General features: G+C 42.9%; 1 protein-coding gene across 1 annotated transcript in view; it reads left to right on the top strand.

Annotated features, from left to right (window-relative positions):
- The first annotated feature begins 6226 nt into the window (after window positions 1–6226).
- Window positions 6227–21677, top strand: part of RAP1B (RAP1B, member of RAS oncogene family) — a 32633-nt gene continuing 17182 nt past the window's right edge. The window contains exon 1 of the mRNA XM_086471931.1: window positions 6227–6259. The gene's annotated coding sequence lies outside the window, so the exon portion shown is untranslated. The remainder of the gene's footprint in view (window positions 6260–21677) is intronic.

Below are 21677 nucleotides of genomic sequence, written 5' to 3'. Positions count from 1 at the left end.
GCTCTTTGGCTAGCTTTAAAAGGCAAGGAATATGTGTATTCCTTGATGTAGACGTTAACAATCCTCATTAAGACCGCTCTCCTGATTGTAGTTTCAGCAACAGCCTCCATGGCCAGAGGAAAGATATGGCAGAACAAGGCCATATCTACAAAGAAAGCTAAGGAGAAAATGATCTCAGAAAGTTATGAAATAAATTCTCCTTTCTGTGCTGTACATTTTGTTCTTGAAATCAAACTGAGTCCCAAAACTGTTAATGTAACAGGTTTACCTGTGAATGCTTTTGGCCCATTGTGTTAATTAAGGCTTGATTCTGAACTGGACAGAAAAGAAAGGAAGCAAAGAAAAATAATATCTATATCTATATTTCAATGTAAATTGCTGTGTTAACTGGGATATAATTCTGCTGCTGGGGGAACCAGAAGAAAAACCACGGAGTATTTTTAGACCTGTCATCATTAAATATACTTGCTTCTGTCTTAATATTGACATAAAGCAGAAGTGAATATATATTTTAAATGCAAGTATTGCTAAATGTTGCGTATCCCTCAAGGGCTGAATGTAAGTCCTGGTATAAAGCTCATTAAAATCAACAGTAACTTTTCCTTTCCAGCAGAATCTGAATCTGGATACAAATGAGTATTCTAAAAAAGAGCAACAACGAAAAAGAAAAAAAAATCAAAGAACAAAAGAAAGGTGTGATAACTAAAATGTTGGTGCTGCCATTCAGTTATCATTATAAACACTCTTTTCCTAAGTCAAAATTCTGTACTTTCATGTCCTGATATTGCAGACTCAGAAGTACCTACTTCCCATATACCTGATTGGGACTACCCAGTGCTGTCTTTGCTCAGGCTATTCTGTTCTGCTCAATGGTTATTCTAAAATATCTGGTAAGAGGGTGAAGAAGGACATTCTCAGGAAGACTGCAGAATTACAAAAGGGGGAAACTAAGCATTAGTTTACGACTTTATACTGCCAGGTTATCTAAATTGTGAATGTATCGGTCATCATCATCAGTTAACTGTCGTTGCACCCAGTCCTTTCATGGAAGACTTTGAAGAACTATCCAGGTATCACAGGAGCTGGTGATTCAGAAGGTAGTAACCTTCTTTCTGCATCATGTGCTGCTAAAAGTGTTCTCCTGGAAAAGCAGGGAAGTAAAATTTCTGAAGCTTTGCAATTGCTATAACATGTGTGACTTTTTTTGATAGAAGTGTTCACCCATATCCTGGACAGCTTCTGCTCCAGGTAATTACATTCCCTCTCTAGTTCCAGTTGGATATATTATTCTTCATTTACTCTTTTAAAACACTTATGTTGCTGTGGCGGTCTTGTTCCTTATCTGATCAGCTGGTTGTCCAATGCAATTTGAAAGGTCTTTTCAACACAGGATAAAATAAAGTAGGCTTTTCCTTTTACCAAATTAATCCTTACTTTTAAGAGTTTAAATTCCAGAGCTGAGGGCATCTTCTTGAATCTCTCTGCAATTTAGAGTACTGTCCTTTCACAACAGCCATGTTGTGAAACAGCTAATCCTTGCTTTATCTGAGGTAACTGCAGTGATACAAAAGTAGTCTCTCAAAGACAGGAGAAAATAGATTAAAAAATGAGACCCCTGTAAATAAATGCTAACATTTACAATTTAAATTGCAGTAGGGTCCATTGCCTGTTCTTCCCCAGCTTAGAAAAACAAAGGCAAATTTTGCTCCTCAAAGCAGTTATCATAGGGTAGGGAAGGAGACAAATCACAAGATAAAGGGAGGACTATATTATAGGAACAAATAGCAGGATTTGGGTCAATGGCAGTGAAAAGGGTTAGCCCAGTAAGAGATATTGGTAGAGAAACTAGAAGAGTCATGGAACATCTCTAAGAGATAGGAAAAACCATTAATCCATGATAACTTGGAGGAGGAAGAAGAGCAGAGAAGTGACTGAGGATTTTCCTCAACTATGAATACAAAGTGAAAAAGACTTGGGAAAAAAAAAAAATCTTGGATTTAAGTTTCAGTCAAGCTTGTGATTAAACCCCTGCTTAAACAACTTTGATTAGTAAATGGCAATACATCAAGAGGATGCAATGAAAAGAGGTTAAGATGCAGAACTGCGTAATGGAAGCTATAGCAGAAGTGAAGATGGTGAACCAGTAGAACAGATAATTATCAGTGTGAAAATCTCGGGCTGAAGCTGTATCAACAGATATGAAGACACAGAGAAATTGCATTGAGTTTGCAGGGGAAAACACGTCTCTGAAACATCTCAAGGAGCTATTCAGGTAGGCAGGTATTCCCACTTGATGTGACTAAATCTTCTGAATATGAAGAAATACCAAGTGAAAATCATATTGAAGGACAAAGAATGATAAAGATATCTCACGCATTTATGTCTCAAAAATAACAGGCACTTTTCTTTAGTGTTGGAAATGATGTCTCCATATTGCTTTCATGATCCAAAGCACATTCTGATCTAGTAAACACTCTTGATGGAACAACCAAGTCGTCGAGCTAAGAATCGACCCCTTTCAGTCCATTCACCAGAAAAGATGAGAACTTTGCTTCCTCTCTGAAAGCAAAGCTTCCTCCTAGATTAACCAGATGACATTTCTTTTCCCTCCAGGACAAATTTCTAGAAAAGTTCACAGCTAGTTGGCATGCAGCCAGCACAACATTCCCTGGCACCACATACCCATTAAACTTCAGAGTTTGCTGGCACAAGCCAGCTCTGCATTCTGTCCCAGAGATGGCTGTATTTCAGCAGTAATGAAACTGCAATACACATAGAGACACATTCTTCGCTCCAACACCCATGCAGCCCAGTGAAAACAATGCAGGCAAAGTTAGAAAAATGATGTGGAGGTGACCCAAAGGCCACCCTGTCAAGCTTTCATTTAAGCATCATTTAAAAAAATATTCCTTTGTTTTACCCAAATAATCTATCAACTCCCCTCCCCCCCCACCACCACCACTAATGCCACAGATCTTTACAACAAGATCTGTCAGTATTTTCCTCCTCTTCTTCTATCAGAAGGGATCTTCCACGTTCCCTCGTAGCGGTTGCTCACAGCAGCCATGACACTATTAGGCAGCTCACTGGGTTGGTGATGAGCAGGCTGAATTAGCTCCAGCTAAGCACTGGTTATTGAAATAAGAGGTTTTTGAAGTACAGGCAGGCAACTGGTAAATTGGGAGACAGAAGTTACAGCCCAAAGGACAAGTAGTACAGTGCTTTGGAAAGGTCTATTTGTCATTAAGGCTTATGGGCATAAGCAGGTCTGGTTATTTTTCTGGTTTTTTTGTTGAGTGAGCCGGCAGCTGGGTATTTGACCTCCTTCTTTTAAAAACTCCAGATCAATGCTGGGCACAGGCAGGCCCGCTAAGGAAGCTGATGTGTCTGTGTTGTTCCCATTCAACACAACAGCACTTTGTCCCTATGTCCCCCATTTCTTCTGTATTCCTGGTTCTCTGGGGAGTTGCTCTATCATAGGGGCACTTCTGCGCCGGCACAGTTGCTTGAGTGACCATCAGTGAGCGGATGCAAAACGCTTAGCAAGCTGAGCAGAACAAGCCCTGTGGAGTATCGGGTGAGGATACTTAACAAGCACACCAATTTCTATTCACCAGTCACACCGATATGAGCAAAGCTGGTTTAAGAAATGCGCTGAGGATTAGCTAGATGATTCATAGGAAAATCCAAACTTAAGGGCCCGATTTACATTCAAGTATGTGGCTGAGAGTGTTGGGGAAAGGGAACACTCCGTCTCTTGCTCAGAACGGATCCTAATTGCCTGTTTCTTCTACTTAGAGTGATCAATCTCCAAGCATGTCTATATTAAGTAAACCATATGTGTATATACGTGTATATACACTTCTTCTGAAATGGTGAGTTTCAGATTCCCCTGTATGAACCTCAAAACACCAAGATCTGCTCATGGGACATTCACTCAGACTCCCAAAGGCACCTTCCGGTTTACTCATTGTATAGCAAAAAGCAGTATTTGCCCCACTGCCTCTAAAACACATGGCAGTTAAAGGCACGCCGTAAAATATTATTACTGTAATGATACACGGCTGTTGCCGGAACACTGCTTGTTATATGCAACTAATCTAGTTCACTGAAGAAAGTTGTGAGGGCAGAGGATATATCTTTCTGTTTGTTCTTTTCCTCTGTACAATGAATATTTCTGGGAGCTGATAATAATATCTACTGACAGAAAAGACTAAAGAAACAGAAATGTTTTTCTATCTGGTGAGTAAACACACTAAAAAGTTAATAATTGCATGAGAGGCTCTTACGATTTTTACTTCAGAGACTGGTTTTTATCTATTTTGACATCTCTCATTAATGATTTTAGCCCCGCATAGGATGCCCCGCTGAGAAAGGACTGGTTTCTATGTACTTGATTTCTATGTACTTGATTTCTATGTACTTGAGCTCTCTTGCATTATCCGTCATTTACAGGGATTCATTATCAAAGTACTGCACAAGGGTTTAAGCTATAAAACACCAAGAGATTTGTCTGGACTTTGGAAGAGATTTTATGACATTTGGAATTTGGGAGCAACACTCTAAAAGAAAAATACTTTTTAAATGCGTTTGCTCTCTGGATGCCTTGAATCTAGATGAAGCTTCTCTTATCAAGGGTAGTTCACTCCACTGGTCATTTTGACTTCGTTTGCTCTGAGCTCTGGTGTGTCTCACACATTCATTTGAAGCTGTATGGTCTCCAAATATTTTTAGCAAGGAACTCTCCATCATGCAACTTGGGGAAATATAATCTCTCTCTTTTTTTAATCCCTTTTCTATCTCTGTGCTACAAACAGAAAGCCTGTGCTTCCTCCACACCCACTCTCCTTGCCAGAAGCCTCACTGCAACTTCCTGTCAGTTTTACACACTCTGCCTGTGGACTTCCTCTGAGCAAAAGTTTTATCTGAATGTACCACATTAACTATTTGCTTACTAAGTGTTTCCTAGAAACATAAATGCTCATTTATTTTTAACCTTTATCAGTCAAACTCTTTGTAACTGGAAAATATTAGTGACACTCAGAAAAAAAAAAAACCTTGGCTTTACATTATCTGGGACTAAAATAAGAGAAAGGCTAGGAAATACCACAATTATTTGCAGGCAATGGGCATCCTGCTTTGTATCAGCAGGGCTAATGATAGGCTGTTCACATCCAAAGGCATAATAATCCGTGTAAAAACAGTAGTAGGCTGCATTTCTAAAACACCCTTCACCACCAGATCTCAAAGCCCATTTAGAAATGTAAGAAATAATGCCCTGGCATTTATGTTTCCAGCTCCTGATGTTCTAAATTAACTCAAAGCAACCTTATTGAGCTTTTGACCCACCTTTGAGCTGTAACTAATCTATGGCTCCTACTTAGAGCTTACAACAACTTGGGAAGAGAGAGACCACGTTATCCCAACGAGAACTTGGGGAGAGCGGGACTTGCCCTATCGTGACAGATGCATTGCCACGGAGCACGAGGCCTCTTCGGGGACATCGGGCAGGGCTAGAGATGGGGTACAGTAGATCACAGGCCTGGTACTGCAAGGCAACCCGGGGCTCTGGACTCCAGCTTTCACACACTTTTCCAGCCCCCTGAAATAGCTCATTTCGCTCGTGCTCCATCACCAACTCCAAAGCAGGAGCGTGTGGACGAGGGCCCACGCGTCCTGCCCGCCCGCCCGCCTCCGGCCCCGGGGGAGGCCTCCTTCCCTCCCACCGCAGGCGGTGGCGGCAGGCCGGGGGAGGCCGGGGGAGGCTACAGAGCCGCACGGCCGGCCGCTCGGTCCGCCCCAGCGGGGTTTCCACTCAGGGCAGCGCCGCCGCAGCTGGGGCGGCCATCCCTCCTCACCCTCCCCTCCGCCCCCGCCACCAGCCGCTCCGCGCCGGGGCCGTGTGCCCAGGGACGGGGACGGGGACGGGGGGCAGGTCCGCGGCCGCATCAACATGGGGCCCGCCGGGCGGGGGTGGGGGGCGAGGCGGGAGAGGGGGGGAGATGGGGGGAGGGTCGGGCGAGCGGCGCCGCTCCGCGCGCCTGCGCAGGGGGAGCGGAGCGGCGAGGTCACCCCTCCCCTCCGCACCGCCCCCGCCCCCGCCGCGCCAGAGCGAGGCTGGGCGTGCGGCGTCACGGCGACGGCCCCAAGCCGCGCCCCGGCACAGGCAGCGAGAGGGAGCGGAGCGGGCGGCGGGCGGAGCGCAGCGGGCTCGGCCGGCGAGGCGGCGGCGGTCGGCGGGGAGCGGAGGCGCTGTCCGGTAGGTCGGGGCGGGGCGCGCGGGCCGAGCCGCTGTGGCCGTGGGGAGGGGAGCGGCGTGTCTGGTACAGGTGGCGCGGCGCGGCGCGGCGGGGCGGGGACGGGCCAGTGGGGGCGGCGGCGGCGGCGGCAGCGGGGGAGGAGGGGGGGGGGGGGAGCGGCGGTGGCGGGGAGCGGCGCGCTGTGAGGGAAGGGGCACGAGCCTGAAACATGGCGGAGGAGGGAGTGGAAGCCGCCGCCTCGTCCGGCCTCAGGCGCGGGGGGACACGGCGAGGGAGTGGGGCGGGGGGGGGGGCAGAGCGGGGCGCTGAGGGGCAGCCGCCGCCAGCCGGGCCCAGGGCCCGGCCCTGCCCTTCGCCGCCGGCCCCCTCCCGCCGGTCCCCGGAGCAGAAGTTGGAGCGGAAGCGGAAAGTTGTAACCCCGCGGCTCGGGGCCGCGACGTGGGGCCCGGCCGCGGGCGGGGAGGGGCGGGTGACGCCCGGCTCGGCCCCGCCGCGGGCGGGGAAGGGGACGGTCCCCGGCTGCCGCCGTGGTTGTCAGCGGGAAGTCCGAGCCGGAGCCCCACCTAGTCCGGTCGTCGGAGAGAAGCTGCTCGCTCTTTCCGGCCGGTGTGTGGGGGCGAGGCGGGGGGGGACAGGCCGGGTGCGGCCGGCCGGGCAGCCCGCCGGCCGCCGGTGCTTGTGCCCGGGGTAGCCACGGAGCGGGACAAGCAGGCAGCGTCGTGGCCAGCGAGTTCCCCGCCTGCTTATCACGAAATGAAAAGGAAAAGGGGATGACAGGGATGTTAATCTCGTCTAAACAACCCACCGCTCGTGTCAAAGCAAATGGAAGAATTTGACTGACACTTCCTGCGCCAAGCCCGTACCATAAGCCTGAGATACCTTGTACCCTTCTGCGTGTGTCGGTGAAGAAGCAGTGGAAGGAAAGCGAAGTTTGCAGAGGGGAAAATAAAACCAAATCCGAGTGTTTTTGTCCTGGCCTCGGATTACAAAAAGACGATAATAAACCAAGGTTTCCTGCAAAAAAAGCTCAGCGTGCTTTTACTCCCATTTCTGTCTTAAAGGGGTGGGTTGTGCAGTTCAGGGTAAAACAGAAAAAAAAAAAAAGTATTTTTCTAGGCTGTTGTGGGGTATGATAGTAAGGTAGTATGGTTCTGAGAGAGAGAGGGTATTTCAGAGGTGCCCAGCTTGAAATTGCACGGGTCGTGTATGTGTTCTTGCATTCAGATGTTTTGATTAGTGTAATTTGTTATTTCCAGCATGTAACAGCTACATCTTACCCCACTATGAAATGTGTAGACAGTGTATGACAATCTTTTCAGTAGTCTTTCATGGTAAAATATACATTGAAATTACTGTTATAGAAAAGAAGACATGAAACACTCTACTTTTTCATGAACTATAATTAAAAGGCAAAGAAGCAATCACATTGTCTTATACAGTAACCATGCAAAACCAAATGTATTTCCCTTTGGAAAACTCTCTTTCTCCTCTGTGGAGAACTTGAAAAATTCATCAAATTATCATCTCTTGGATGACTTGCTTCTGTGTTAAAATAGCAAGCTTTTTTGCGGGCATGGGGACACGACACCAAACTTGCTACAGTCAAGTGTTTTCACTTTCTTTATTCGTCGCATCTTTTCTTGTTCTTGCTCAAAGTCTATCCTGTAGATATTGTAGCTAAAAATGAGCTAAGTGGAGGTTACCTTGGCTGTTCACCTCAAATAAACTTTCTAACTAGTTAGTTGCAGTGTTTTATTCCTCAGTACCTGCATGTTTTCAGGGGTGCTTCTTGTAGTCGTATGAGCTACTTCAAGTTCAACTTGCAACTGTAGTGTAAAGCTTTATGGTTGTCTGTAGCTAAAACACTGAGTTTTGAGTTGCACTGTACAGTATAAATATCGTGCATCTTTTTTGCGGCAGAGCTGATCATACTTGGAGCACCTGTCTGCCTGGGGGTGAAATAATCTGCAAAAACAGAGTTGAAAGGCTGTAAGTGTAAAAAAAAAAAAAAAAGAACTTGTATATGGGAGGGGGGAAACCACAATAGTCTCTTTACTTTCTGTAACTGTGTGTCTTGCTTCTATTACTGTATACATGCACCAGATAAGTTTGCTGAGTGGAATTAAAATTGTGCTATTTTGTTCCGAAGCTCTGCTGTAGGACAGTTCATCAAAAATAAATCTGAAGTGAGCCATGACAGTTCTCTTTGTGCTGTGCCAGTTTTGCAGAGTAAAACTGACTGTCTTTTTAATTGAGAGCTTTTCTGGAGCAGAGGCAAACAGATGGGAATCTAGGTGAGGGCCTACAAAAGGAGAAAGAAATTACTTGTATGGCTGAGGAAGGAAGTGTGCTGAAGACTACACTGTAGCTTGTGATCTAACAGTAAATGTGACTGGCAGCTAAGATAAACAGTTGTCCACTTATCATCTGGGATGTGGGAAGTACAGGAGTCACAGAGGTACTTGAGTGTTTGATGCTTACTGCTATAGTGCCAATCCTGTCATCCACAGAGCTCTGCTTGGAGTTGGGTATGAGAGAGGTGCTCTTAGGGGTAAGAATATCCTACAGATAAAAATAGGCGCTCTGTTGTCCTGGGGTGTATGGTAGGTGGGTCCTTTATGAATTGACCTGGCCAAGTAGCACTTGGATGACTTTCAGATATCTGACTGATGTTTGAGAGTGTTCTTCAGGGTAAGCTCAAGTTGTTGTGAGTTATAATCAAAATCACTCTCTTGGTAAACGGATCACTAATCATACTCTGTGCAACAGAAGTTCACGTTTAGTTTGTGGTTGCAAGGACTGCCACTCTTTTGCCTCGGAACAAATACAAAAGCAGACCGAAGTGCGCTGTGTAATGTCAGTGCATTGAATCCCTGCTGAGTTGGGGCAGGCTTCTGCTGTGTTCTGTTACATCTAGGTCAGGAAGAGGGATATTTTAGACAGCCTCCTTGTTCAGAGAGATTAAAGGAGTATCTATAGTAACTACACCTTCATATTCAAAGGCAAACTTTTGTTTTCCTGCTCGGATGTTGTTAAGGTGATCTGTTTCTCATCTTCTTTCATAAAGCAGGGAAAAAGAAAGTGGTGTTGTTTGGGTTTTTTATTCTTACTGGAATGCTGTTTTCAAGTTGACTGAGTTTTCGAAGTTGTTCAGCAGTTGACTGTGGTAGGGCTTTAGTATCTCACTTAAAAAAAATCTAATGTATCACTTTCTCCTTAGGGCCTGTCAACCATGGGAAAACCGAGTGCGACACGTAGTAGAAGCGATATTCTGATGAAGCTAAGGCAGTTTGCTTGTGGTAGGCAAGCACTACTTGGAGAAAGTCAAAGACCTTGTCTGCTGGCACAAACTGTTTCTTCATGGGGCAGTTGAATGAGGCTACCTTCAAAAGCAGCAGTAGGTTCTGGCTTGAAGCTCTCCTTTCTTGAGGTTTAGAATACCTAAAGAAACACTGGACAACTAAAAGTGAAAAGGGCTGGGTTTTTATTATTGTGTGTGCCTGTTTATGTATGCTGTTGTGAGCTCCTGACATACTACATCTTCCTCTCCTCTAGCAGCAAGGAGCAGGAGGAAGGCTGTGAGCACCAAGTTGGAAATATGCCTATGAGACAACTTTTGAAATATAAAATGATTTGGGGGCCCTCTAGCTATTCAGGATGCTCTTTTTTTCAAGAGCAGTTTTTGATAGTAGTTTTTACTACTGAAGCATTAGAGCAAAAGTTACTGTAAGACCCTACAGGAATGCACGTAGCAGAGTTAAAGGAACTTTTTAGAGTTGAACCAGGAACAAGAGGCGACATTTGACAATCTCTTGTAAACTGTGCCACTCAGCTTTCTAGTTAGTAATCTAAGGACTCAATGTTATTTGAAGTAAAGCAACTATGCAACTATGAGAAGAGACTGCCAATTACAGTACACGTGGTTAGTTCATTCCTGGCCAAGGGAGGAAGGCCAGAACATGGTGCAGGAGTGCGATAGCCTAGCCCTTCTAATGGACTGGTGTTTGCATCCTGTGGCAGAGAAGCAGCCTCTCATGTTCCTCTCCAGCCTAAGATTCTCCTCAGGGAACGCCTAGTTTCTTAGATCACTTCCTACCATTCCTGCAGCTGTTAGAACACAGGAAGGTGTCCTAAACCTGAATGACTTGACCAGGTCTTCTGCAAAAACGATATCATGTGCCACTGTTACTCATTCATGAAATAATTTTCAATATAACTCTAATCGTAGAGCTGTGAGAAACTTTGTGTCATTACATTTCTGTATGATATTGAAGAACTGGAACAAGAGAACAGTTTATTTTCATAACTTGAAGACCAACTTAGAGCAAGGATCTGTAGTTATTCTTGTCTTTTTTCATAGAAACTTCTGAGGAGAATGTGCTTTTGCATTACAATTTGTTGACATTGAGGTGAATGTTACTCTTAGTTGCTTTAATTACAACAGTTATTAAGTCTTGATTTCAGCAGGTGATCTGGATTAAAGGAGAAGATGTGGTTAAACAATACTTGCTTTAGTGTGGCTTACTTCATAACTTTATGTGAAATTAGATGGTGAAAGTTTTTTTTTTTTAACTGAATTTGCTGTCTATTGTCCAAATAGTGCATGTTGGCTAGCCACCTCTTCAGTTAATCTAAAGTAACTTGTGGACACAGATAGTCCCTGCAACTGTTTCTTTTTGTTTCTCTGTATTAATAGTCTTAGCTTTGAAGTCTTGTCATATTTTTTCCACTGATAGTCTCTGTTTCTGCAAACTAACCAGTTGTGCCTTCACTATTTTTCATGTCTGCAATGAAAGGAAATTTCTTAAAAGCATTCTTTGTATACCAGGAAGAAGCAAGAAGAGTTCCAACACATCTGTGTTAAAGATGAACTATATATGATACATGTGAGTTACCTGTGCGGAGTTCAAGAGGGGAGGTACAGGAGGCAGCAGGAGGACCTGTATGTTGCTAGGTGTGGCACTTCAGCACTACGGAAATCAAAGTGTTTTCATTAGTTGCAGGGCTGGACCAGCTACTTCTCTTTTTTCTAAACATTTCATGTCTGGTCAATATTTCTGCATTTGAGATGAAGCTAGAATGCCGAACAGTGCTTGGACTGCATCAGAACCCAGGTGATACTGATGGATAAGTTGTGAAGTTGTACATTCTGTGCTTGCAGTTAATCAAACTTTCGTAACATCTGGTCTGATACTTCCCCCAAAAGTGATTCATTAGAAGACTAGTGGAAAGTTGCAACGTGTCTTGTTTTTTTTTCTGAATGTGTAGAAGGGTAAACTGGAATGTGGAATGGAATTAATCTATTAAGTGGAAGTTACCTAAGAATCTTACTCTGTGCAATACAGTATTTAGGACTAGATTTATTTGTCCATAACATGATGTTTACAGTTGTGGCTGAGCTGTCCATGGCTGTGCGTCCAGGCTTATGTGGTTAAAGTGTGGGGGCAGCCCAACGACATACTGTGCAAAAACCTCTTTTATTAATCTTGCAAATGGGAAGTGGTTAAGGTGAATTGTTAGACGTTGTAAGATGCAGTCAGTAACCTTCCTCTGATCTTTCATTGTGAAGCTGTTTGCAAGATAAAGTTCTGAAGGCTTGATGTACAAGACCCATAAGCATAGCCTACTTGGCTCCATGTGATTGCTTTTTGCATACAATATTGCTGAAGGAATTTCTTGGCGTTGGGAAAGTGTATAAATGAATATTGCATGCAAAATCTTCACTATCTTCACTTTTAACGCTTGTGGAGTTATATAGTTAGTATGTATAAGGATATATCATAATGTCTTTCTGTGACCCTTCTGGCTTGTTTAAAATGGAGCATTGATGGGCAGTAGGCATTCTGCGAGTGTGGTGGGTTTATTCCCATTCAGGGAATGGTCCTTTTGTTACTTACTGTCTATTGATTATATTGGTGCAAGTGTATAGAAGATGCTATGTGTTTTCATGGGTTTCATGATGAGCGGCATCAGAAATGAGTTCTTGGCAAGTGTGCATTCACCTTCAGAGTTCTTGCATATATTGTATCAGCCCATAGATGAATTTCCAGGGTAGTTTTGTATCAACAGTTTTTACTGAGTATAAGTATACTATTTGAGATGCGTTGGACTTGCATTCTTAGTGGGCTGGTAAATGCTGTGTTTAAAATCCAACTTCTGACATTAGTTATTTGAGAATATGCTGTGCTTCTAGGAACTGATGCCAAATTGTCATCTTGGTGCTTGGTGGAACCTAAGAGACTGTGTAGTAGTGCTGTGGCATCAAGAAGGAGCACTGAAGAGGCAAGAATAGCTGACTGTCATGCTGGAGAATCACATTTCCGTTTTTGTGATATATCTTTTTTGACTTAAGTAGCAGATTAGATGGTATCTCACCAAAGAAGAGACACTGTTTGTGACTTGATATAGAGCATCCTGGGCATTGAGTAAATTTGGAGGCCAATAGAGAGGAGTCTGTGATACTATAATGAAGTAAGAACACTTGAAGACCAAGCATCCAGTTAAAAAAAGGAGAGTTATGAATGCCTGTTTATTATATATATATATATATATACACACGCTTTTCATATCTGAGTTCTAGAGAGAAACAAGCATTTCTGAATGGTATCTATTTATGCCCATTGTATGTCCTTCCATTTTATTGTTACCTTTTCACCTTTCTTTATATTTGAGCAAGTCCACTGCTGCTTTTTAGTGATCCTCTGGGGGGTTTTTCTGATCTCCCTAAACCTTTTATTTCAGGAAACGCCCTAAGCTATATTGAGGTTCAGCCAGAGATCTCGCATACAAAACTTAGTGTGGTAGCTGAAGTTCTGCAAAAACAGAGTAGCTGAAAATGAGGTTTTACAATATAGTGCTTTAGGCCACTGTATGTGCTGGTGTTTGGCATCCTTTTGATCTGTGTGTTGCTTTCCATCAGACTCTTTAATAGTAATCTCAGAAGAAAAGTGCTGTATCTATGTGAGTAGGAATTAGAGTGAGGAGGTAGGAATTAGAGTGAGAGGGTAAGAATATTTCATGAGACCTGGAATGAAAAGATTGAGTAGGTTGTATAGTTTTATTCTTGAAGAACAAAGAAGTCCTGATGCTACTGCTTTTCTGCTAGAAATGTGTGTCCTGTCTAGCCAGGAAACTGAAGAAGCAACATTAAAGGCACGTTAGTTTGGACTTAATTTAACTACAGTAACTAGTATTTTGAATAATATGTAGTCTTGCTAACTGAAAGCACATCCTGCTTCTAGCCAGAGGCAGGATCTTAAGATGCAGTTTGCAAATACTTTTCTCAACAAGAAATATATAAATTTGAAAATATTTGTATTTTCAGGTAATGTAATTCTTTCATTACTTAATCTTATTATAGACTACTTTTTAAATGAAATTCGGTGCTGTAAGTTTCACAGAGGAAAGCTGATGTGTCTTTTCCAAGCTGAATGTTGAATCTGCTGTGACAGTAGAAGTGAAAATAAGGAACCGTTCACAGCCTTTTCTACAGAAGGTTGAGGACATAGATCCCAAGAAACTAAACAGAGGATGCACTGGGTAAACTGGGAGGACCCTAAGCAGTGTGGAAATACAAGACACTGGTCCCATAAAGGGTAAACTTGCTTCACTGGAATAGTCAGGGTGGACTAAAGTCATTCTTCTACTCAGGCTTTCCCCAAAATATAGGTTGTTTTGAGATGCATATGTTTAACTTGGTGGAAGAAAAACTCTTCTTAAGTAAAAGATTTAGGATATAATAGTAAGACTTCGTCAAATGCTGTGGTGATTGCCATAGTCTAAATAATAGATGACTTAGAAGACCAGACATGCTCATTTGTATTTGGAAAGGTTTTCCCATCCAAACCTCTGGAGCTGATGTTAAATTTCAGTATGCTTTGGACGTCTTCTGCTACCTTATCAAAATATGTGTTTGATTTGACTTAAAGCAAAGTGAGTCTTAAGGAACAGCAGTTTTCTTCAGAAAATGGCAAGCTTTGAAGATGCAGAGGAACCAAAAAGTATGGTGTAAAGAACTAGAGTGATCTTAAAATAAACTCTTGTGGAGACTTGATTAAACAAGTTTAACCCTCGTTAATTTGGTAACTCTCTACTAAAGATCTAGTCCATGTCATAGAAAGTGATGTAAGGACAAGTGTGATTCAAATTAATTTGGTTAAAATTATTCAGCTTTTTGTGTAGGTGTCTGTGAACTGAGGCTTGCAAGCGTGAATTGCTTACCTTTGGGTTCCTGCTTGTAACTATCAGATTTTTCCCTCTCTTGGAAATTCCTGACCCACTAAATAAGACTTTGGGGGGCTGTCTAAAATGCACTAGCTGCTTACAAAGCAGATGAAGAACTGTGGCAGTTCACAGTTTGGCATGTTAAGCTAAGCCAGCTTTTTTTTTTTTTTTTTTTTTTTTGGTGGGTTTTCTTTTATTTGGTTGGTTTTTGTGTTGGTTTTGTTGTGTTGGTTTTGTGTTGTTGTTGTTTGGGGTTTTTTTTTAAATATCCTCTTCTGAAGCTTGGGACAACTTAGCAGTTGCCTCAGAAACAACCAAGTTATCTGTGTACCTGCATATGGGCAGAGGTGTGGAGGTCAGCTTCTGCAATTGTCATCTTCTAGTCAAGGTATGTTTCTGAGTTGGATGTTCCCTGGGGAGTACCATCTCTAGGTTCAAGATGCTACTGCCTCACTGCCAGAAACAGAACGGGATGTTCTGCCCAAGTTTCAGACACTTCCGTTAAGCATTTCAGACCTTTTACAAACCCACCTTCATCAGTGGATTCAGCCAGTAAAGTTAACTGTGAAAAGAAGCAGTTAAGGTTGCAGCTCCATTATTGCAGAGGTAGCAAACCCGTGTGGCAGATGGTAGTTATTGCTGGGTGGTAGTGTATGCTTTCTTCAACTTAACCTCAGGACAGATGTCTCAAGCTTTAACAAAATAACTGTGAAATTAGGTATAATTTGGGTGACTTTGAGTGCATTTGCTGCTTATGTTCAAATACCATGTTTCTATTGGGTAAGTATTGATTGAAAGGTCAAAACAGCCATGAGTTACAATTACTTGGGACTTTGCTGGTATGGTTCATTTATCATGGAAGAACTAATTTTACTCCTGTTAATGAATGCTAGTAGCTGGTATTCTCAATTTGCATAGAATCAGTGTCCTTTCAGCAGATAAAACTTCTAATCTTAATTAAAGTTACGTATGGGAATTTATAAGACTTCTCTCAGGCTGCCAGCCTGATTTGTAATAGAATTACTGTAAATCATATTATGGAAGGATACTTTGTATGTAAAGGGCCTACACTAGGCAGTCTAAAATGGCCAGTAATGAAAAAAAATCATATAATGATGAAGGAAATCTATATAACTCTGCATTGACGATGTGTTAGTAATCTAAACAAACCTGAACTGAAACCAAACTTTTAATAATGAAGACAGTGCAAATAATGATACCTTGGTATGCGAGGTCTGGCATTGCCGGGGTGTATATGGTGTGTGGGTTAGAGGAAAAATAGACAGGAGGGACAAAAATTCAGGTGGTGCTGGAATTGCAGTTGAACTGAGCATTGCCTTATGTCAGTAGAAGGAAACCTGATACCAGACTTTACTGCTTCAGCAGCCAGTGTCACAATCAGAGTAGAGCTAGGATTGCCAGATGTTAAGCAGATATCACATGGAATTTGAGGCTCAGTCTTGTTTCTGCAACACAAGTTAAGCTGCCTTTTTCCAAAGAGGAGTATCTTAAGCCAACTGGCAAGTTTATTCTTGAAGTAACTTTCAAACTGCACATGAATGCAGTTTTTTACAAGAGAATTGTCTTGACTCTGAAAATTTCCATGCCTTATTTGTAGTCCTGCTGTTTTTAGCTGGATTTGTAGCTTGAAAGACAAAATTTACTGTAACAATTATGGGGAGAAACAAATGCTTATATCTTCTTTTAATTCAAAGCATGCGTATCAGGTAAAGCATGTTGACTATACTGTGATGTGGCAATCCATTGCTGGATAAAGGTTTTAGAGAAAAGCTGATAGTTTTCTGCAATGATAGTAGAGCCAAATTCACAGCAGTAAATTGTTGTCTCAGTTCTCAAAACCTGCTGTATGGTTGAATACCTAGCTCATGCGTAGCCAGATACTGTAATATGGTAATTGTGCATTCTCTGAATTTAATATACTTGTAGTATTTCTAAAAATCTGAGTGTTGTTCTTTCTATTTATTGTCTGCCTGGATTTTCTTTGCAAGCATAAAAAACATTTGCAATTCATTTTTTTTTCAGGAATTCAGAGATAATAATTTTAGCTGGAAGTCTGACTGGTAGAACATGTGCAAACAACTTTCATGGCGGATAGAATCATAGAATGGTTGGGGTTGGAAGGGACCTCAAAGACCATCCAGTTCCAAGCCCCCTGCCATGGCAGGGACACCTCCCGCTATACCAGGTTGCTCAAGGCTCAATCCAGCCTGGTCATGAACACTGCCAGGGATGGAGCATCCACAGCTTCCTTAGGCAACCTGTTCCAGTGTCTCACCACCCTCAGGGTGAAAAACTTCTTCCTTATACCTCGTCTAAACCTGCCCTCTCCCAGCTTCCAACCATCACCCCTTGTCCTATCACTGCAGGCCCTTGTAAAAAGTCCCTCCCCAGCTTTCTTGTAGGCCCCCTTCAGGTACCGGAAGGCCGCTGTAAGGTGTCCCCGGAGCCGCCTTCTTTCCAGGCTGAACAAGCCCAACTCTCTCAACCTGTCCCTGTAAGAAAGGTGCTCAACCCTCTGACCATCTTAGTAGCCCTCCTGTGGACTCGCTCCAACAGCTCCATGTCTTTATTGTGTTGGGGGCTCCAGAGCTGGAACACAGTACTCCAGGTGGGGTCTGCCCCCCCAGAGCAGAGGGGCAGAATCACCTCCCTCAACCTGCTGGTCACACTTCTCTTGATGCAGCCCAGGATGTGATTGGCTTTGTGGGCCGTGAGCGCACATTGCCGGCTTATGACCAGCTTTTCATCCACCAGCACCTCCAAGCCCTTCTCCCCAGGGCTGCTCTCAATCCACTCATTGCCTAGCCTGTATCTGTGCTTGGGATTGCCTCAACCCAGGGGCAGGACCTTGCACTTGGCCTTGTTAAACTTCATGATGTTTGCACGGGCCCATCTCTCCAGCCTGCCCAGGTCCCTCTGGATGGCATCCCTTCCCTCCAGCATGTCGACCTCACCACACAACTTGGTGTTGTCGGCAAACTTACTGAGGGTGCACTCAATGCCACTGTCCAAGTCGCCAACAAAGACGTTAAATAGCACCTGTCCCAGTATCAGTCCCTGAGGAACACCACTTGTCACTGGTCTCCACTCAGACATCGAGCCATTGATTGCAACTCTTTGAGTGCGACCTTTCAGCTAATTCCTTATCCACTGAGTGGTCCCTCTGCCAAATCTATGTCTTTCCAATTTGGAGACCAGGATGTCGTGCAGGACAGTGTCAAAGGCTTTGCACAAGTCCGGATAGACAACATGAGGTTTTCTGCCCTTGTCAGTTGATGCTGTAACTCCATCATGAAAGGCCACCAGATTCATCAGGCAGGATTTTCCCTTGGTGAAGCCGTGTTGGTTGCTACCAGTTACCTCCACATTTTCCATGTGCCACAGCAGAGCCTTCAGGAGGATCTGCTCCATGATCTTGCCAGTCACAGAGGTAAGACTGACTGTCCTGTAGTTGCCCAGGTCTTCCTTTTTTCCCTTTTTGAAAATGGGGGTGATGTTTCCCCTTTTCCAGTCAGTGGGCACTTCACCAGACTGCCATGACTTCTCAAATATGATGGAAAGTGGCCTAGCAACTTGGTCTGCCAGTTCTCTCAGGACCCATGGATGGATCTCATCAGGTCCCATGGTACACCTTCAGGTTATTTAGATAGTCACGAACCTGCTCTTTGCTTACAGTGGGCAGATCTTCCTTCTAGTCCCCACCTTCAGCTTCTGTAGCTTAGACAGTGTGTCTAGAGCCCTTGCCAGTAAAGACTGAGGCAAAGAAGTGATTGAGAACCTCAGCCTTCTCCATATCACTTGTGACCAGTTCTCTTCGTTCCTTCCGGAGAGGGCCTGCAGCTTCCCTAGTCTTCCTTTGGTTGGTGACCTTCCTTTGGATGGTGACCATTTCACAGAATCACAGAGTCGCAGAGCGGTAGGTATTGGAAGGGACCTCTAGAGATCATCTAGTCCAACCCCTGTGCTAAAGCAAGTTCATCCAGAGCAGGTCGCACAGAACCGCGTCCAGGTGGGTTTTGAATATCTCCAGAGAAGGAGACTCCACAACCTCTCTGGGCTGCCTGTTCCAGTGCTCTGCTACCCTCAAAGGAAAGAAGTTTTTCCTCTTCTTTTTTATTTTTTTTTCATTTAATTTACCTCATGAAATAGGGAGAAAATCCAAAACCATGGCAAACAGTCACCAAAAATAAGAATAAATCTGGTAAATGTTACAAACTCCATTTAAGGCTTAAATAGACTCTGTAGCTTAGGTTTTGTAAGGGATTCCAAATTTGGATTGACATATTTGAATTTTTGCACAAAGTGGAAACTTGAACTCAGTAAGTGTTGAAGCATAGCGTATATTTTATTAGCTTCAGAATGTTCATTACATCACTTGCTTTGAAATGACTTTACACTTTGTATGAAACCACTGCAAGTTGCACATGCTTGTTAGTCTCTCACACTAGAAAGCTTTCATCTTGAGATACCAGTGGGTGCAAGCAGGCCAGTTTCCATCCTTAGAACAGGCATTAAGTTTGTGCTCAGATTTAAGATCTAGCTGGGAGTTAGCTTTGACTTAAGGGAAAAAAAAAAAAAAAAACACAACAGATTTTATTTCACTATACTAATTACAGACAGTGAAACTAGTCTCACAGGGTAAGCTCACATGGGTTGCTTTGCAGAAATTGTACCTGTGAGCAGTGTTAATCAAGGTAGCTTCCTTCAATGAAAGGAGGAAAACTTGGTTAAGCTATCTCTGTGGTAAGCATCCCTGTGGGCAGTTCAAGGAGCAACTTAAACCTCAGTGCCGTGTGCGTGCTGCAGTAACTTATTCTCAGGTCTCTGCCTTTTTCTCAGGTGGTTAGCATGATTTCATGTCACTGGATAAGGTTAATCACCCAGACAGCCTTTTGAAAATCCTCTGAAGGTCCTGTGACATCAGTTAAAATATTTGAACTTAGTTGAAGAACTAAGTTTTTTTTTTGTCCAAGAAAAATTGCTGTATTAGTGCCCAGAAGAACTAGCCGTCCAACTGACAAAATACTTGTCAAGACAAGAAGCAATCAAAACCAGGTTAAAACTGAAATAAAAATTGCTCCTAGCTTTGTTTACCAAACAGTTGACTCACTTCCAAAGAGTCTGCAGTAGTAATGAAGTAGCTCTACTTCCAGGAGTCTTGAGTATAAAAAGTCTTTCATTAGACCCTATCAACTTTTCAGTGTATCTTGTCTTCAGAATTGATTTCTGAATAGTGTTTTCTATAAATAAGTGTAAAAGTCAGTTCTAGAGTATTTTAATTTCTCTTTTATGAGAGATACTGCTTAGCCTGTTGCATAAGGATTATCTGAGTTGCTTTAGTTCCTAAAGCGTCTAAAAGTTGGTGAAAATGAACAGGCTTCCACTTTGGGTGATGTTTTCAAGGTGCTGCTTATGCACTGAAAGTATTCTGAAAAAAAAACTCCTTGGAGTTGAGGGATAAGAATTTAGGACTTCCCCTTACATATAAGTGTTTGGGAATATTAAGAACAGCACATGTCATCTTGTCTCTAATTAGTTGCATCCCTGAAGAAGGGGTTCTAAACCAAGAGACTCAAAACTTGATGGGATCTGAATGGTACAGACGATTAGAAAGATTTAGGTTTGGCCGTCTGAGACTGCTGTCGTACCAGAAGTGGGAAACATCTTGTCTGGAAAGACTTAATCCTCTGACCTTGGTTGATCCTGTGACTGAGATAGCGCTATTTTTCCAAATGTCTGACCATTGTTGTCTTTTTCCATCTCACGGATAGTATCCCCTGTCTGAGAAGCAGGGTTTTTTCCTTGGCTTTTTTCCCCTCCGCTGCTAATTGTGAGCAGGTAAACCAGTCAGTGAATTTGCTTCATCTGTCATTCTAAGGTTTGAAACTTTTTTTTCTCATGCAAACAGTTGAGATTAATTTAGGAGTGCTATTCCCAAGGTGGTTCTAACAAAGTTTCTCTTTCAGAGGGGTAAATGTGCTGGGGCGAAAGCATTATGAAAATCTTAGTGAATGCACTGCAACTTTACAATACAACCAGAATGTCAGGGTCTGAACAAGAATAATGGTAAAATGCTGAATAATCATGATTGCTTCTGAAGATGAAAATACTTCTGGGAGAATTTGTTTAATTCCATACCTGAACAACTAGTTCGCATAAGCAAGTCTCGGGGATATCTTTGAGTAATGTCCGTATTTAGTTCATGCCTTTGGCCTGGGGCTGAGCTCCAGTTACAGCTTCATTTGGTTTAATGCCGCTTGGAAAGATTGGATTATTAGCTTTCCCATTCCTCAGAAAAGTAATGAAGTTGAATCAGAAACCAAAATTTGAAGCTGAAGGAGCTGAAAGTTAAATTCCACCAAAACATAAAACCACAACCCACTTTCATAACTATCATATCAAGTCCAATTACAAATGGTATTTGAACTTTCCTGAATTTTTCACGGCATGGTTGCTTTCTAGCAAAGCTTTACAAGCGGTAAGTGTGCAGTTTCTTTGTTCACCACTGAAGCAGTGTTTCTTATTCCTCAACTTTCTTAGCATCATACTTTGGTTTGCCTTTTTCTGGTGACATACTTCAAGAAATTGTTCAAGAAAATGTCCAGGAGGCATGTTTTCCTGCTTTATCCAATAAGGGCAGAAGCAGAAAGCAAGTTGCATGTTCATGGTCCTTGACAGATGTGAAGATTTTAAAATACTTCATTTCCAGTGACTTGTCCTGGCTAACCTTTCTTCCTTCTGTTCAGATGGGTTTATTCAAAGATATGCTTATCCTTCAAGGAGAACCTTTATTAAAAAAAAAAAAAAGTTTCCATGTGCATATAAAGCTCTTGCTCCTGTAGTTTATCAGGTAGTTTAATTTTAAGAAGTGTGCCACGAGGAAGTAGAATTAAGCAGTTACGTTAATGCACTACAGTAATACATTAATACATGCAATAATTAGAAAAAATAATATGAACAGACTAGCAAGAGGCTGCCCAGACCTGGTGGCGTTACGGATTATTAAGCTTCAGGAGGTGTTGCAAGGCAGTTGCTGAAGCGCCCATGGCAGTTAATGGAGGCCATCTGAAAGTGAACACTGTACTTTCGAGGGATTGTGTACTTGGGACAGCATTAGAACCCAGTTTATGCAAAAACGCTGTTTTTTGGAAGAGTAGCTTCCCTCGTTTTTCT

The sequence above is a fragment of the Leptosomus discolor genome, chromosome 1 (assembly GCF_034619465.1).
Source record: "Leptosomus discolor isolate bLepDis1 chromosome 1, bLepDis1.hap2, whole genome shotgun sequence".
NCBI classification, from domain to species: Eukaryota; Metazoa; Chordata; class Aves; order Leptosomiformes; family Leptosomidae; genus Leptosomus; species Leptosomus discolor.
This window is presented reverse-complemented; position numbering and strand designations above follow the sequence as displayed.